Below are 14,693 nucleotides of genomic sequence, written 5' to 3'. Positions count from 1 at the left end.
TATAGATTCAACACAATCTATAGAGATCTATAGATTCAATACAATCCCTATCAAATTTCCAATGCCATTTTTCACATAAATAGAAAAAAATACTAAAATCTATATGGAACCACAACAGGCCCCGAATAAGTAAAGAATTTTGAGCAAAAGAACAAAGTTGGAGATATCTCACTGACTTCAAAATATATTACTAGGTAGGTGCAAAAGTAATTGCAGTTTTAGCATTATTGAAATTTGCCATTTGATATTGGAATACATTCTTAAATAAATGTGGTTATGCTATACATCATTTTAATGTACACTTCTCACTTTATGTTTTTTTACTAATGACTTATTACTTTCTGTTTATTTTATATTTGTTTTAGGCTATGGAAATGATGTTAGACAAAAAGCAAATTCAAGCGACTCTCTTATTCAATTTCAAAATGGGTTGTAAAGCAGCAGAGACAACTTGCAACATCAACAACACATTTCGCCCAGGAACTGCTAACAAATGTACAGTGCAGTGATGGCTCAAGAAGTTTTGCAAAGGAGACCAGAGCCTTGAAGATGAGGAGTGCAGTGGCCAACCATAGGAAGTTGACAACAGCCAATTGAGAGCAATCATTGAAGCTGATCCTCTTACGACTACACGAGAAGTTGCCGAAGAACTCAAGGTCAACCGTTCTATGGTTGTTCGTATTTGAACCAAATTGAAAAGGCGAAAAAGCTCAATAAGTGGGTGCCTCATGAGCTGACCAAAAATCAAAAAATCATTATATTGAAGTGTCATCTTCCCTTCTTGTACACAAGAACAATGAACCATTTCTCAATCGAATTGTGACATGCAATGAAAAGTGGATTGTATACGACAACCAGAGATGACCAGCTCAGTGGATGGACTGAGAAGAAGCTCCAAAACACTTCCCAAAGCCAAACTTGCACCAAAAAAAGTCAGAGTCCCAGTTCGGTAGTCTGCTGCCAGTCTGATCCACTACAGCTTTCAGAATCCCAGCAAAACCATTACATCTGAGAAGTATGCTCAGCAAATCAATGAGATGAACCTAAAACTGCAATGCCTGCAGCTGCCATTGGTCAACAGAAAGGGCTCAATTCTTCTCCATAACAACCAACGCCATACCACATGTTGCACAACCAATGCTTCAAAAGTTGAATGAATTGGGCTATGAACTTTTGCCTCATCGGCCATATTTACCTGACCTCCCACCAACCAATTACTACTTCTTCAAACATCTCAACAACTGTTTGCAGGGAAAATGCTTCCACAACCAGCAGCATGCAGAAAATCCTTTCCAAGAGTTTATAGAATCCCAAAGCAAGGATTTTTATGCTACAGGAATAAACAAACTTATTGGCAACAATGTGTAGATTGCAATGGTTCCTATTTTGATTAATAAAGATGTGTTTGAGCCTAGTTATAATGATTTAAAATTCACAGTCAGAAACCACAATTAATTTTGCACCAAACTAATACAAAGCTATTGTAATCAAAACAGCATAGTACTGGCATAAAAACAGACACACGGGCCATGGAACAGAATAGAGAACCCAGAAATAAATCCATGTATTTATGGTCAATTAATTTTCCATAAAAGTGCCAAGAATAAGCAATGGGGGAAGGACATTCTTTTCAATAAATGGTGTTGGGAAACTGAAGATCCACATGCAAGAGAAGGAAATCAGATCCTTAACTCACACTGTACACTGAATCAACTCGGAATGATTTAAATACTTGAATGTAAGATTTAAAAATTTAAAACTACTAAAAAAATATAGGTGAAAAGCTCCATGCCATTGGTCTAGGACTTTTTTTTTTTTTTTTTTTTGGATATAAACCAGAAAGTACAAGCAACAAAAGCAAAAGTAGATAAAAGGAATTGCATCGAACTGAAAAGCTTCTGCACAGTAAAGGAAACAAGACTAAAGAGACAACCTATGGAGTGGGAGAAAATATTTGCAAACCATATTTCTGATAGGTAATTAATATCAAAATATATGAGAAACACAACTCAATAGAAAGAAAACAAATAACCTGATTTAAAAATGGGCAAATGCTCTGAATGGACATTTCTCAAAAGACATACAAATGGATAACATGTATATGAAAAAATGTTCAATATCAATAATCATCAGAGAAATGCAAATTAAAATTACAATGAGATATCACCTCACACCTGTTAGAATAACTATTATCAAAAAGATAACACGTAGGCAAGGATGTGGAGAAAAGGGAACTCTTGCTCACTACTGGTAGGAATGTGAATTAGAACAGCCATTATGAAAAATATTAATAGTATGGAATTTATTCAAAAAATTAAAAACAGAACAGCCATATGATCAAGCAATCCCACTACTAGGCATATATTCAAAGGAGTTGAAATCAATATATGAAATAAATATCTATATTTTCATGCTTATTGCAGCATTATTCATAACAACCAAGATATGGAATCAAACTAAGTATCTATCAATGGATGAGTGGATAAAGAAGATGTGGTATATTACATAATGGAATACTATTAAACCTTATAAAAGAAGGAAATCCTATTTTTCACAACAACATAGGTGAACCTGGAGGCCATTAAGTGAAATTAGCCAGGCACAGAGAGACAAATAATGCATGATCTCACTCTTATGTGGAATCTAAAGCATACATATATGCTATGGTTTAGATATGGTTTGTTTGGCTCCAACAAGCCTCATGTTGACATCTGGCCCCCAATGTTGGAGATGGGGCTTGGTGGGAAGTATTTGGGTTATGGGGGCAGGTCCCTCATGAATGGCTTGGTGCCATTCTCACAGTAGTGAGTGGGTTCTTGCTCTATTAGTTCCCATGATAACTGGTTATTTAAAAGAGTCAGGCATCCCCCTTCCCTCCTTTTTGCTGCCTGTCTTGCCATGTGATCTTTGCACACACCAGCTCCCCTTCACTTTTCACCATGTATGGATATTTCCTGAGGCCCTCATCAGAAGCAGATGTTGGCATCATGCTTCTTGTATAGCCTGCAGAACCATCAGTCAAATAAATAACCTCATTAATTACTCAGTCTTGGGTATTCTTTTATAACAATACTAAATGGACTAAGACACATAGAAGCAGAGAGTAAAATGGTAGTTGCAGCATGGAGTGTGCAGGTGAAGGGTTGGGGAGATGTTGGTCAAAGGATATCTATCCAAATTTCACTTAGATAAGGGGAATAAGTTCAAGAGAGCTGTTGCACAACATGTTTAATAACAATGTATAGTATTTTTGAAAAATGGTATAAGAGTAGATTTTAAGTATTTACACTACAAAATATGATAAGCATGTGAGGTAATGCATATGTTCACTAGCTCAATTCAGGCATTCCATACACTCTACATATTTCAAAACAATATGTTGTACATGACAAATATATACAATTTTAATTTGTCAATTAAAATCATTCAATAGGCACATCAGAGAAGAACCAGAGATTATTACTAAAATGAGTTTTAAATTATGACTCTAATTTAGCCAGATGTACTTAGGAAAGGTACTTACTTAAAGGTGAAAGGAAAACACAGAAAGGTACAGAGGTGTGAAGGAGCAATGGTGTGAGGGAGCATACCAAGTTTGGAAAATTATAAGATTGACTGGTATGGGTCAGCTGATAATATGTTAGATGTGGGAGCACAATGGGGGAGCAAAAGAAATGAGGGGGACGAGGAGCTTTTTCTTTCATACAAAGAAATTTAGATTTTATCCTGTTGGCAGCGAGAGGCCAGTGGAGAATTCAAAAGGGAGCAGGACATATCAAATACACATCTTAGGAAGAATATCTTTTTGAATCAAACAGATCTATTTAAAAAATTAAGCAAGTACTCAGAATAAATTTATTATATAATAAATAAAATGATTTAACTAGAATAAAGAAATGGCCATGAAATATTAATGTATCTATGGGACACAAAAGAAAATCAATCAGATAATTGACCACAAGGAAAATGTTAAATCCAATCAAAGAGTAGAAATTTTAAAGCTAAAGTTTCTCATCATAAATATTATGACTATAAATAGCTTTAAAATGTTGAGCACAAATATAAAAGAAAAATATCATGAAACATGCTACTTAAAAATACAGAACTGTCATAGTGAAAATACCTTACTTTATGCCCTGAATACTTTTTACCACCCAGTGCTTTTAAACTTATGTAACTTGGTCTCATGTTCACTTCTGTGTACCTTGATCCTGTGGCAGCTGTCATGATAACAGGGTTTAGGTAAGATAGTTCCTCCTATCTTAAAAGAAAGAAAGAAGGAAACCTATGTACTATTTACTATCCATATCTATGTCTGCATTTAAATAAAAATATTATTTACTAAAAGTCCATCATGCTCTGAAAAGAATTCTATACTTATTTGGGTTTTGTTAATTTGAGTTTAAATTTTAATATCTCTTAAATTCCCTTTTGCATTCCCTGATAGCCTAAACAGATGCTTAAATCATATTCACCATAATTAACCCACTTACTTTCCTTTGTTTTTGATTCTTTCTTATTAATGATTCCTCTCCACAGCTTATATTTTCTACTAAAGTTATTCATTGGCAGGGTGCACAGGATAATCTTGGTCTTTGAAAAATGAAGCAACTGTTTTACATTACCAAACAACGAAAATAATTTGATTGATTTTCTGTAGCCAGGTTTTCAAAATACTTCAAAGTCATATTATATGCTTTTAATCAATTCAGTGAAAGGTTAATATTTTGAAATATAAAGGCTTTATACATTTCAACTATTATTTTGAATAATAGATACCCATTTCAAACAAAATGCATTTCAAAGTTATAGCATTTGGTAAGTAAATTATGTACTTTTTGAAGAAATCTATTTAAGAATTATAGCACAAAACATTTTAAAAATAAGATGCTAAATCTGAGAAATACATAAATGTGAAAATCAAAGAACCAATTATTTAAATATATTAAGAATTAAAAATGGGGATATTCCATAATAGTTTTCATGCACAAATTTAAAGTATACTAAACTGGCTCACTGGTGACATTATTTTAGAGCAGTTTTATTTAGCAGGCAAGTGAATTTGATAATTAAAGACCTAAAATCAGTCATTATAAAATAATTTCATGGCATCATCCCTGGAGAGAGCAGTGTGCACAGTTTTGCCTGTTTTACTACATTTGTTCATTCAAAAATATATTTACTATGCATCCATGATGTTTGAAAAGACATTGACCAGGAGAGTATGGTGTTTAGATGAATGAGTGGTAGGTGAGAATAAAAAGGTGAAGAAAACACCCATGCTCTCAAAGTGCAAATATGGCTACTTTCTAACAATGATATAAAGTGCAGATAGTAAGTGCTACAAATGTGGTGAATGAAGAAACCAGACAAATCATCTGTTGTTAAATGCAGTTCTTACAATATATTCAGATTAGTTAAATTTTAACAACAAAGATTCAACTTTTTACTAATATTTTTACCATCCCTTTGCTATGTATTACATTTAAAATTTTAGATGTTTCTAATTTCTCACAGTAAATATATTTTATTAAAAACCATTTTAATACATGTGGTCATGTAAGATATACCAACTAATATGTCTTCAATTATTATTGGCTCTATTTACCTAATATTCAGTTTAAAAAAATCAAATAATAATCCCTTTAGTTAAACACACTCACACATGAAACTGAAGGGATGAGAAGAACCAAGTAATGCTTTTCTTAAAGGAAATTAAAGAGAATGGTTTTGATTTGGTAATATGACATTATGTGTTCAAAATGTGAAAAATAAAAGGAGCTTTTTTCTTTTTATGTACAATTATCTACTACAATTAAGACATTTTCATCAGTAGGGAGTTTACCAGATAGTAAACATTTATTGGATAACTAGTGTTTGCATAGTACTCCAGCCTTTTGTTAACTCATCTCTCTATTATATGTTTATAAGTAGTTTTACAATCTCTAGGAAAATGAGAACTTGTTTGTAAAGCACTATAAAATGCTACTTTTAGAAAAAAATACACATTTTACATGATACATAATCTGTTTTCCAAGAAGAATGTGGTAGTGTGTAAGGACAATGATAGACCTACTCTGAAAAGGTCTGTGAGTTTTTTAGGGTAAGACCTTTTCAAGTGGGATTTTCCAGTCAAAATACATTTTCCATACCATAAATAGTGATTGAAAATAAACACAGATATTATCAAGAGGTAATTTTACATTTTGCCACATACTTGTCACAACATTCCACCTTAAAATAATATTTCTGACTTTTTACTTTAACTGACCCATTAACAGTCTTCCTCCCCAATTTCATGCTTCAGTGTGATCCCTAACAAAACAGTCGACATTTCTTAGCTGGGAGGTAATAGCATTTCTGAATGACCTGAAATCCTTTGGAATTGTACTCTACCTGATTTTCAAGGGTGTTTAATCCATTTGTATGCTCCAAATTTTCCATTTGAATTTGCATCAGGTCATGTAATATCAGTTTCTTCTGTGTCACCTGATGTAGCAATAACTTTATATAATGTGACACCATGTAATGTACAGTTTAAAAAATCCCTTTTCATCTACTAGAGTGGGATCTATCAAATGCTGCATCTGTCCTACACCACCGATCTACTTAATGGATGTTAACTATGAAATAAAAAATATCTAGCTAGTTCTGTGCATTTCAGTAGAACAATTATGTACTTATCTTCCTAATTAGCCATACCATACCATAAACGTGCTTTTCTTATAAAAAATGATAAAGAAGATAAATATATCACAAAAACAAGAAATTTTCTTTTTTTTTTTTTCTACTTACTGGAGTTGTCTGGACGGAATGCAAGAAAACAATATCACTGTCTATCACTGAATTTTATTTGTATACTCAATTTGGTAGACAAAGAATAGTGAATTCTGTCTCTAAGGCCACATTTCTGTATCATTTTCTAGGTTAGGAGTCTGCAAACAGTGACTGGAAAGCCAAATCTGACCCACAGTCTGTATTTGCAAATAAAAGTTTATGGGAACAGAGTCACATCTATTCTTTTCCATATTATCAAGGCTGCTTTCAGGCTACGAAGGCAGAATTCAGTAGTTAACTACAAATGCCCAAAAGATATACTGTCCAGCCCTTTAAAGAAAAAGTTTGCGGATCTCTATTCTAGATTATTTATGAAACTGTAAATTATCAGTTACACGATGTTAAAACATACACTATGATAAGAATTCTCTGCAAGCATGACATCATTTTTAAAAGTGAATAAATATGCTGAAATACTAAATGAATACTAAATGAAATGAAAGTTCCCTTAGAAGATAGAAACAGAGTCATATCTCATAGTTGAGGGAGTTTTTGATTCTTATTTCAGTATCCTGTCCCATTGCTTCTTATATGGAAAGCCAGGATTTGGAAAACACAATCCACCCACTTCTAAAAAGAGTTGGCAAGACATCTGGGCTAGAAGAAACTTGCCCTGAGTAGTGATGCATATGTGCTTCTAGTTCCATCAAGGAAGTCTTAAAGGAAAAAAATCTCAAAGAAGAGTGAGTTTCACTCTTAGAAAAGAATCAAAGACTCTTTCTAGCACACTCTGTGGTTTCCTAGAGATGACTCCTCCATTCAACAAACCGATGACCCACTTTGGCTTGGATTCTGTAAGACAATCTGTAACCAACAGATTTTATATTGCTATAGCAACATGTTTACACTATATTGCCTAACCAACCACATTGTGAGGGAAATTTCCAGGCTCCTCTTTTTCAAAAGATCATTTCTAAAGAGTTTTATAGACTATGGCATGGTATTGGGCTAGATGATGGATGGGCTAATCAGTACAGGGCAATGGATAGGTCCATTAAAAGCAGGGTATGGTGAAGATTGTAGACACAGCCCCACCAAAGGACAATGATGAATAGACCCAATGGATGGGACCTTTACCAGGGAAAGTCTAGTATAATAAGGAGGAAATATAGCATCCAGGAACTCTGCATAATTTTGATGTGAAACGAACTTTTCTGTTGCTATTTCCTGATGATATCTACATATTATTTATTTAAAGTGTTCTTTTGAAAAGAAGAGACAGCCATTGATACAAGAACCAATAATCAGACAAAATATACTGAGACCTGCTGGTAACCAATCTGACTTTTTGGGCACACATTCTGATATGTACCTTGTGTGTATGTACTGAGCTGGGGGAAGGTGTCACTAAATACTTGAATATCACAACCATTACTGACCCGAAACACCCTTTGGATTCTACCTCCATGCCTCATTATTTCCCTTGAGACACTTCTAGTTTGATTCTGAATATAAAATATATAATCCAGTGTCAATAATATACTTTGGGTATTAGAGGAAAAAACATCGAGAAGTTGGCTGACTAGAGACATTAGGTGCCAGATTGTCCCAGAGGGAAGGAAGGGTTCAGATAAAGTACAGCAGGGTATGGGTACAGCTCTGGTGTAGTTTGGAGGAAAAGGTGCCAGAGCCTGCCAGAGACTTCAGAGAAAGAAATTGTGGAGTAGAACAGGTAGAAAAAAAAAAAAGATATCAGCAAAGATCAACCCTGGTGAAGCTCAGAGCCCGGTGAAGGGGTAGGTGGGGATTTCATTTCTCCTTCCCACACACCTCTGATCATCAGCAGGCTATTGAGTTGCTTGGAAGCTTTTCCACTCTCACAAGCCCAAGTGATGCTGCAAACACTGAACTGGAACCTTCTTGAAAATAAAGCATCAGGCTTCCAGCCCCTTAGGAATCTCCACCACCCACACTTGTGACGATGGCCCAAAGTGGAGAAGGTGGTCACCATACTGCTTCTCTGACCACCTCTAGGGAGCTCCAGCTCCTCAGTTTTCACATCGCCTGTTCCCACAGGCAGTTCCCAATGCCTACACAGACTGCAGGGAATGGAGAACTTGTGTGATCCCAGAGCTTGGACATTCCATGCGGGCTTCTTTCCAGGAAGAGGGACCAGAGAAGCTGGAATGCCAGCTCTTTTCCTCAGACTGTATTCCTCTCACACAACTCCCCTGCCCACTGCAGCTGGGAGGAACATTTGAACTGAGACTTTATAGTGCAGCTGCCTCCTCGTGGCTGGCACACCCTCAGTCTGAGCTTTCCACAGAATTTGGGGCCCACAACTTTCCCTTTGAGGACTTGCAGTGGACCCAGGTGTGCTCAGTCTGGGAGTTTCCCTCCTGCTGGCACTCTTTGGAGATGCCTGCTAGAAGGACAGACACACAGCCTGGATCCTGCACCCCCAGAACTAATTGGGCTGCTAAGTGGCACAAAGGGAAGATTTGGGAGCTGGACTCAGGAGGTGAGGGAGCCTAAGGGGGAGACCTGAAAGGAGAATGCTGCATGGGTCTTAGCCTCTGTGATTTGGTGGAGCAGCCATCCCTAACAGGAAAGCTGCACTTTTGGACGGGGGTGGGTCTTGGGGTGAGGAAGCTCCCAGCTCACAGTGCCATTGCTCAGAGAGTACAGGTACCTGTTTGTAAGCAGACACTGGAGGGAGACTCTAGGGAAAGGGGTAAAGTAAGAGTGGCAGAGCTCACTCCCGATAGCAAGTTGGTGAATCGCAGATGGCCCCTTCTCTACAAGCAGACTTTCCAGTTCAGTGAGGCTACTTTGGTCCCCTCCCCAGCAGCTTTCCCCAGCAGCATGGAAGCTGACATTTGATCCCTGCTGAGACAGTTCTAGGATCTACATTTATGGAAACCGAAGGCTGGCTGACTCAACCCAACTCTACCCAGCCTCATTCCTCCACCCACCTCTGCTGTGGTGGAGAATAAGCAATTCCCTGGGAGCTATAGGGCCCCTCCCACTGCCTAGAGCATTCAAGTGCTCCTCTTGAGGGACTAAAGCCTATTACAGGCACAAAATAACATGACTGTTGTTGACTCTTTCCTGCAAACACCAACTATTGACAGGCAGAACAACTGTACAGCTCATTACAGGATCTACTGACTCGATCAAACAGGGTGTGGCTAATTCTTACTCACAAGCACCACCCACCATCTCAGAGATTAAGCTGGGGATCCCAATACAGATAGAGCACTGGGGTGCCACACCTACCCCACAGACACTGAGACCAAATTGTGAGAAGGATCCTTCCATCACCACAGGCCTCTGTTTGGATGGACCAGGGACCCGCCTGGAGTCTGTGCAGAGTCATTGCACTGGATATCAGGTGTGGTGGGGATCAGGCAGCAGTTGACCCCAGGTTTCTGCAGCCAAAACCATCCTGTGCTCTTGAGTGCACGGCACCAGGTCTCCATGGGACTCAGCTTTGCAGTAGTGGCTTCATGTCACCCCCTCCAGGCTCAAGAGGAAGGAGACTAAGTGGAGGTTCCTCTGAGCTGTATCCTGTGACTGGAAGCCAAGCACCCCTCCCCTACAGCACAATGGGATCTGACCATGGAAGTTGACTGGGGTGCTTCAGGCTCCAACCCGGGAGGCTTTGGGCAACTGCTTCTATGGGTCCTGGTGAGGGGGAGGCGGTGCAGGGAGACCTCCCTGGTCCCTGAGCTGCTGGAACCGACATCCACCCATGTGACTTGGCATCAATGCAGTCCCCAAGCCTGCAGAACAGCCTGCCACCTGCTCACCCTTGACTCCACCCTCCAGGTCAGATCAGCCCACTGCCTGCTTGGTCATGCTTCTGGCTCTGAGTACCTGCTCAGAAGCCCTGCCTCTGGCTCCTCCCCAGTCCATGTTTGAGGCTCTCACACCAGAGCCCATGGCACTGCCCCTGTGACTCCAGAGATCCCGCAAGGCCTAGGACATCACCCCTGAGATTCCAATGCTACACCTAGAAGCTAAGAACCTACCCCTGAGCCTCCACCACTGCCACAGAGATGGCAGAACTGCTCCAAGGTTCATTGTTCTGCAAGAGACCCATCAACCTTAAGCCACCAGTACACTGGAACCTGCTCTGAGCAAACGCCCATAACCTGGGAAAATATGTCTACTACCTAGATAACCTCACCCAGCTACCACTGTCATCTCTACAGGGGCATCTCTACCTCGGGGAGAGCAATGCCCACAATGCCAGCCTCCATGGAGAGTGTCCCAGCCAGCTCCCGACTTGAACTTCCTACCACTATCTGGTGAAAAACCCAACCCCCAGCACAAAGTTAACCCGGCATAGGCTTGAACAATGGCAATCAGGGGTGAACAGGACAAACCAGAATGGCTGCATTACAGGCTTCTAATACACACACCCCTTCCCTTCCACGTCAACATTCCAGAGTAGGACGCAAAAGTGCCCATCTATAGACCTCCCCTTCTTCTAATTAAGTGGGAGAGTTCCTCGGAAAAACAGGTGCTTTGCAAACTTATTAGTCCTCAGCCAAGAAAAGAGGTTTCAGGAGTGAAAAAACCAATAAAAGAACCCTAGCAACATGAAAAAACAAAACAGCTCAACACCCCCAAGGGATCACAATGTAGCTATAGTAGTGAACTCCAACCACAAGGAAATTGTGGAAATGACAGAAATGGAATTCAGAATATGGATGGCAAATAAAGATGAATATAATTGAAGAGAAAGTTGAAAACCAACAAAAAGATGCCAGAAAAAAAATTTCAGGAAATGAGTGAAAAAGTGACTAAAGAGCTAGACAACATAACAAAGGATATAATAGAACTTAAAAAAATGAAAGAGTCATTAAGGGAATTTCAAAACAGCAGAAAACTTCAGCAACAGACTAAACCGAGAGGAAGAAAGAACCTAGAGCATGAAGAGAAGGCTCTTGAGTTAACCCAGTCATTTAAAGAGGCAGAGAAGAGAACAAAAAAAGTGGAGCCATCACTTAGAGAAATATGGGACTATATGAAGCAAACTAACAAACAAATTATATGTATCTCTGAGGGAAAAGAAGAAAAAACTAAAAGCATGGGAAATCTGTTTGAGGGAATATTGACGAAAACATCCCTGTTATTGCCAGAGGTCCAGACATCTAGATACAAGATGGTCAGTGAACACAGGAAAGATTCATAACAAATAGGACATCTCCAAAGCACGTAGTAATCAACTTGGCAAAGTCAAAATGAAGGAGAAAAGTCTACAAGCAGCTAGGCATAAGCAACAGCTGACCTACAAAGGAAAACCCATCAGGCTAACAGCAGACTTCTCAGCAGAAACCTTACAAGCCAGAAGAGGGTGGGGCACCATCTTCAATCTTCTTAAGCAGAACAACTGCCAGCCTAGAATTTGGTATCCTGCAAAACTAAGTTTAATGTATGAAGGAGAAATAAAGACTTTTCCAGGCAAGCAAACACTGAGGGAATTTGTTGTGACCAGACCTAACCTGAAGGAAATACTCAGAAATACATTATGCATGAATCAGCACAATAGATGCCCATCAGTGTAAAATCACCCAAAAAAGCTAAAGTTCACAACTCTTGTAAAATAACAGCACAAGAGGTAAAACAAAGCAATAAGGTACTACCCAACATGATGAACAGAACAGCACCCTACAAATTAATTCTATCTCTTAATGTTAACACTTTAAATTTGCTACACAAAACACATAGGCTGGCTGAATCAATTATAAAACAAACCTAAGTATCTGCTGTTTCTAGGAGACACATCTAAACCACAAAGATGCACACAGGCTCTATGTGAAAGGATGGAAAAAATATTACATACAAATGGAAACCAAAAGAAAGCAGATATAGCCATTCTCATATCAGACAAAATTGACTTTAAATCAACAATGGTAAAGAAAGACAAAGATGGTCATTAGATAATAGTAAAGGGAGCAATTCAACAAGAAGACATAAAAATCCTAAATATATATGCACCTAATACAAGTGTTTTGAGATAGATGAAACAAACTCTACTAGAGCTAAGCAAAGAAATAAATAGCATGATAATTTCTGACGACTTCAACACCCCACTATCAGAGCTGGACAAATCATCACAGAAGAAAATAAATAAAGAAACATTGGACTTAAATGGGACTATAGAACAAATGGACCCAACAGGCATTTATAGAACATTCTACCCCAAAACTACAGAATATACATTCTTCTCATCAGCACATGGGACTTTCTTCAAGATTGATCATATCTTAGGCCACAAAGTATGTTTCAACCAATTCAAAAAATAGAAATGGTACCATGTATCTTCTCAGACCACAGTGGAATACAACTAGAAATCAATTCCAACAGTAACACTCAATTTTACACAAAGTCATGAAAATTAAACAACCTGCTGCTGAATGATTATTTAGTCAATAATGAAATTAAGATGGAAATCAAAAGATCCTTTGAACTGAATGACAAAGGGGACAAAAGCTATTGTAATCTATGGGATTCAGCAAAAGCATTTATGAGGTTAAAATTCATAGCCCTAAATGCCCATATCAAAAAGTCAGAAAGATAACAATGCTGGTGTGGATGTGGAGAGATTAGAACATTCTTACACTGCTGGTGGGACTGCAAATTAGTACAACCCCTGTGGAAAGTAATTTGGAGATACCTCAAGGAGCTAAAAATAGAAATACCATTTGATTCAACTATACCACTACTAGGTATATATGCAAAGGAAAAAAAAAGACATTCTATAATAAAGACATCTGCACTTGAATGTTTATAACAGCACAATTTACAACTGTAAAGATGTGGAAACAACCCAAATGTCCATCAATACATGAGTGGATTAATAAAATGTGGTATATGTATACCATGGAATACTATTCAACTACAAAAAACAATGGTGATCTATCACCTCTTATATTATCCTAGATAGAGATTGAGCCCATCCCTGGAAGTGAGGTATCACAAGGAAGGAAAAATATGCACCACATGTACTAGCCATCAAACTGGTACTAATCAATCAATGCTAAGGTGCTCATATGGTAGTAATACTCACTGGGTGCTGGTCAGGTAGGGGGGATTGGAGGCGAGGGGTAAAGGGGGTGGAGGGTAAACCCACAGGTAATGGAAACGGGGCACACCGTATGGGGGAAGGACACTCTTGTTGTCCTGGCTTGAATGAGGCAAATACATGCCATGTAAACAAAATATTTGTACCCCCATAATATCCTGAATTAAAAAAAAAAAAAAGTCAGAAAGGCCACAAATAAACAACGTAATATCACATCTGAAAGAACCGGAAAAAAAAGAGCAAACCAAACCCATAGCCAGCAGAAGAAAACAAATAACAAAGGTCAGAGTGCATCTAAATTAAATGAAAAAATAATAATAATTATTATGTAATGAAAAGTTTGTTTATTAAAAAGATAAAGTCAATAGACATCTTGTTTTATTAACCAGGAGTGGAAGAGAAAGGACCCAAATAAGCTCAATGAGAAAAAATAAAAAATAAAAGACCTGATACCACAGAAATGCAAAAATTCTTCCAACAATACTACAAAAATCCCTACACACATAAACTAGAAAATGTAGAGGAAATGGTCAAGTTCCTGAAAACACAAAAACTTCCAAGACTCAATCAGGAAGATGTAGAACTCCTGCATAGACCAAGAATGAGCAGCAAGATTGAATCAGTAATAAAAATTCTTTCTACAAAAACAGCCACAGACCAGATGAAGTCACAGCTGAATCTACCAAACCTACAAAGAACAACTGGTATCCATACTGCAGAAATTATTCTATAAGATTGAGAAGAAGGGAATCCTCTCCAACTCATTCTACAAAGAAAGTATCACCTTGATATCAATGCTAGGAAAGGACATAACAAAAAA

Source organism: Propithecus coquereli, unplaced genomic scaffold (assembly GCF_000956105.1).
Source record: "Propithecus coquereli isolate 6110/MARCELLA unplaced genomic scaffold, Pcoq_1.0 Scaffold74, whole genome shotgun sequence".
NCBI classification, from domain to species: Eukaryota; Metazoa; Chordata; class Mammalia; order Primates; family Indriidae; genus Propithecus; species Propithecus coquereli.
This window is presented reverse-complemented; position numbering follows the sequence as displayed.